This window comes from Chenopodium album, chromosome 24 (genome assembly GCF_948465745.1).
Source record: "Chenopodium album chromosome 24, dcCheAlbu1.1, whole genome shotgun sequence".
Taxonomy (NCBI): domain Eukaryota; kingdom Viridiplantae; phylum Streptophyta; class Magnoliopsida; order Caryophyllales; family Amaranthaceae; genus Chenopodium; species Chenopodium album.
The window spans coordinates 9,404,628-9,409,818 of NC_137857.1; the positions used below are offsets into that span (position 1 = coordinate 9,404,628).

At 36.4% G+C, this 5,191-nt stretch overlaps 1 pseudogene; it reads left to right on the top strand.

The window, feature by feature from the left end:
* Window positions 1-2,198: 2,198 nt before the first annotated feature.
* On the top strand, window positions 2,199-4,518 carry LOC145611293 (putative polyamine oxidase 5 pseudogene; annotated as a pseudogene).
* Window positions 4,519-5,191: the final 673 nt, after the last annotated feature.

Sequence of the window (5,191 nt, forward strand, 5' to 3'; positions counted from 1 at the left end):
GGGAGACCAAAGATGACTTGGTTGGAAGGAGTGAGGAAGGATATGAAGTGCATGGATTTACGTGAGGATGAAGTTTTGGATCGTAAGGGATGGAGGAGAAAGATTTATGTTGATGACTACACGGAATAATCAAATTTGGTTCATGTTAGCCGACCCCACTTTTGGGATTAAGGCTTTGATTGATTGATTGATTGAAGGATCCATTTGATCCAATCCGAAAATTTGGCAATTTCATCCCAAATTTTGTTTCTTCCATCCCTTTTTTGGTTTCGGATGTTTGGAATGAATAGGATAATTTTAAATTTTCAGATCGGGTCAAAATAGCATATTTTCGATAAACCTATAGTTCAATCAGAAAATATGGTAATTTGATCCAAAAACCCGATCTTAAAATTATAATATTTGAAATGTTTCGGATTGGATACATATGAATTTTTTTATAATTGGACCGATCTATTATGTTGGAATTACGAGTTAACGACCCAATTCAACTCATCTTAATTTGTGATATGCTTTCAAGTTTCAACTTAAATGAGCTTTTTACTTTTTTGCACGTAACTCTACATCACACGGACTTAAAACTAAATACTTCCTCTAATATAGTGCTCATTTCAATTTTCATAGTCAAACTTTGCAAATTTTGGAAAAAAAAAACATTCATTAAAAAAAATCAAGAAATTGTTTTCTTACCACCAAACCTTTTAAAAGTTTTATTTTACCACCAAATATAAAATTAAAAATTGTTTTTCACCACCGGTCGTAAAAAATGAAACGAAATTTTTTAAATTACTTGATTTTCGTAACACATGTTTTCAGGGGTTTTAGGGGGGCATTTTGGTCCTTTGGATCCAATTTGAGGTCAGAATTGACGAAGAATATCGAAAATGCTTCATTTTGCGTGTTTAATTTTCCTCGATTTGCGTGAAAGCACAAAACAAGGCATTTTCGATCATTTTTTTTGTCAATTTTGACTTCAAATTGTTCCCATAGACCCAAAATGCCCCCTAAGCCAATGAAGAACATGTTTTGCGCACAAAAATCAAATTTTTTTTTTTAAAAAAAACCGCTAGATTTAACGGTTTTCTTAACGGTGTAAGAATATTCAAAATATGCAATGCACAAGCTTAAAAATAGAAAACATTTAAAAAGGAAAGTAAAAAATGACAATTTTTAACATTTTATCGCACATCACATAACCCTAAAGGTTTAGTAACAGACTCAAATAAGTACAGTAATGTATTTTTACTAAACAGTGAATTTTATTAAAGTCGATTAACTTTGACTTTTTCATTTGGTCAAACATCTAAAAAAATTATTTTATAAAGGACTTTTTCAGCCATAATGCAAAAGCAGTGTGTAGTCAAAATGAAAAAGTTGTTTAGAGTTTGCTTTTGTCTTTTGCTTACCTAAGTTGCTAATAATATCCAACAATCAATTTTGAGCAAACATGTTTTTAACAAATAAAAAGTTAAACAACCAACAAAAACCCAATACTCCGTATAAACAACCACCCAAACTATGCTAATCAAACCAGCTGACCGTCAATGACCTATTGAGTCAATCGACTGATTGGGTTGGGGTTTGATTGGATTGGGTTGGATCCAAATTAAATTTGAGTCATGCTAAATCAGCGTGCACATACAAGTAGAGTTGATCACACTGAGTCCATCCCGCTGGCTCGGACCAACCGAGCCCGATTTTTAAAAAGATTGGACGGGGTTGGGAAAGAGATTTTATGCATTTTTAGTTGATTTTTTTGGCCCGACCCAAAATTGGCTCAAAAAGCCCGCACCACCCGACTATTTTGGGTGGGTTTTGGCACATTTTTTCCGGCCCGAGTAATGGGCAAAATGTTTTACCTCAGCCCAGCCCATACAATGATCACCTCTATATACAAGTCAAAATCTAAATTAGGCACTTTCAGGTGAAATTAAATAGGGTTTATTGAATCAGTCGAGTCTGTTTTTGACACATTTACCTAAATCTCGAGGACACGAGGTAAAAAATAAAATAAAATAAAAAATAGTGGAGAAGAGTGAAGACCAGACACCTGCCGTGAATAGTAGCTTACGAGTGTTACAAGTAGTTGCAACAAGTGTGGAGCTATGATAACCATAAGGTAGTCCTATAATTAGCATCCCTAACTTCAGTAGAGCTCAATTAAAATTAAAGTCCTGTCTTTTATTTACATGATTACCTAAAATCTTTCTTAAATTAATTAAAAATTAAATTAAAGTAAAAGGAAAGAGATGCAACTGCTAATGTGACTGTGCCTCTAAGATGCCATAAACAAACAACTCATAATTTCCACCCTTTATAAATTTCTTATCAACACCTCTTTCCCACCACACAGACCCTTCAATAATTTGCTCTTTTTTTCCCTTTTCTCTCTCCTCCCTTTACATTTTTCATCATTTTTGTGAATGCCCACCAAGTGTTTGTTGTTTTGCCTCAGAGAAAAAATTCAATCATTCTGAAACAAAAGAAGCAGAAAACTGTTGTAATAATCTGGTGAAAATGGTGGCTGAAAGGCCAAAAATTGTGATAATTGGAGCAGGAATGGCAGGTATAACAGCAGCCCATAAGCTGTATACAGCATCAGGGGGAAAAGATGCATTTGATTTGTGTATAGTTGAAGGTGGGCAGAGAATTGGGGGTAGAATTAACACTAGAGAATTTGGGGGTGATAGAATTGAGATGGGTGCTACTTGGATTCATGGGATTTGTGGTAGTCCAGTTTATGAAATTGCTCAAAAGATTAAATCTTTAGAGTCTGAGAAACCATGGGAATGTATGGGTGATTTGTTTGAGGAGAAAAGATCAGTTACTGAGACTAGAGCTGAAGGTGGGTTTGTGGTTAATCCTGATATTGTTGATCCAATTTCATCACTTTTTGACAGGTTAATGAGTGTTGCTCAATGCAAAGCTGAAAAGGGTAATCTGGGTGAGATTCAGGTGAGCAGCATTGGTGAATTTCTGAAGCTTGGGCTGCAGCAGTACTGGGATTCCAAGTCCGATAAAACCGAAGATATTGAGGATGTTAAGGTTTGTGGGAATTGGACCAGGAAAATGCTGGAAGAGGCTATTTTTGCTGTTTATGAGAACACCCAGAGAACATATACTGGTGCTGGTGATCTGTTTAACCTTGATTATGCTGCAGAAAGCGAGTATCGGATGTTTTCTGGGGACGAGATCACGATCCCTCGAGGTTATATTACCATTGTTGAGTACTTGGCTTCAGTTTTACCCCCTGGTATGATTCAATTAGGTAGGAAAGTGGTCAAGATTGAATGGCTAGGATCTGAAAATGATGATTATAGTGGTAATATAAGTAGTAAACCTGTGAAATTGCATTTTTCTGATGGTTCAATTATGCAAGCAGATCATGTCATTGTCACAGTTTCATTAGGTGTACTAAAAGCTGCAGTCAGTGAAGAATCTGGTGCAGGGTTGTTTAGTCCACCACTGCCTTTTGTCAAGAAAGAAGCAATTTTGAGACTTGGGTATGGTGTGGTCAACAAGTTGTTCTTGCAATTAAGTCCATCAGAAAGTCAAGAGGATGGCAATCTTTGTAAGATGCCCTTCTTGAAATTGGTGTTTCATAAGCCAGATTCCGAGTTTCGGCATAAGAAAATTCCATGGTGGATGAGAAAAACATCTTCCATTTACCCAATATACAACAATTCTAGTGTGTTGCTTTCCTGGTTTGCAGGGAAAGAAGCTCTAGAGCTTGAGTCTCTCGACGATGAGGCTATAATCGATGGTGTTTCGACAACAATTTCGAGTTTTATCTCAAACCCTAATCAATTCCATGAAGATTGCAATGGGAATTTGGATTTTAAGGATACAGAGTTTGAGTTCAGAGAAGTCTTGAAGAGCAAATGGGGTACAGACCCTTTGTTCTTAGGGTCATACAGTTATGTTGCAGTGGGATCTAGTGGTGATGATTTCGACACACTGGCTCAACCATTGCCAAGAGCCGAGGACCGTGGCTCTACGACCGGTTCGCCACCTCTACAAGTCCTCTTTGCCGGGGAAGCAACACATAGAACCCATTACTCCACAACACATGGTGCTTATCTCAGTGGTGTAAGGGAAGCTAGTAGGCTTCTTCAGCACTACCAATTGGTCAAACATATTACCGACATTCAGTAAATTGCCCTCAAATATTACAACTTTGGCTATGTTGCAACAAAAATAGAGAGAATCAATCTACATCATTGCTATTTTCTTGTTTGATTTTTCTAGTGGTTTATAGATTTTGTACAACACTATGTTGGTTTGAACAATTAGACAGTTTAGGTAATCATCTTTAATTATCGCCCCGGTCGGCGGGTTTGTCTCCCTCCTATTGGACAGTTACTTCTGTTCATTGTTACTTAGGACTCTCTAAATTGGTAAGAGATCATGCAAGATATTAGTCATGAAAAAGAGAGGTTGGGACAGCTTTTTTAGATGTACTAGTAGATGAACAAAAGAAGCTTCTTTTGAATTTTTATAGATTGTTTTTGTTGCTGAGTTACTTTAATTTGTGCAACTTTGTGTTCTTTAGTCTCTTACGCTATTATGTATAGCTGGATATTATTGTATTTTGAGCACTGGATTTACTTAATGATGAAGCAGAAACTTGCAGCACTTTATATCCTTTCTCTTTCTGTCTAATTTGCAACTTAGCCCTCAATGCAACAATAATAACACCTAATCATTGCAGCAGTCAAAACAATAATAACCCTTTAGTTTATCTCAAAAAAGGCGTAAATTATTTCATGCACCTGTGAGTATCCAAGATAGTGCTTTGTGCACCTATTAGTCCAGTGTTTTTACGTCTATCATGGTCCCTCAAGTGCAAGTGTATCGATGCACACACTAGACTGCGTGCAGGGTGCTCTCGATGAACATAGAACTATGAGTTGTCTTGGTAGATTAATAGAAGCCATTCAAGCCAAAGTGAGGTTCAAAGTTCTATTTGTTTAGTACAATACTTAAAGCCAAAGTAAGGTACAATCATCCAGGCAATTCAATTATAAAAAGTCCAATTTACCATAAATCCTTTTCTATACAAACACTTAATTGAGGAATTTTGGTATCACTCTCATCACACTTGCCCCTCTACATTCTTAACTATGGGTCATTTCATTCGTTTTGTACCACCTCATTTCCCCTTTTTTAGGAGGGAAGGCAATCAATGTAA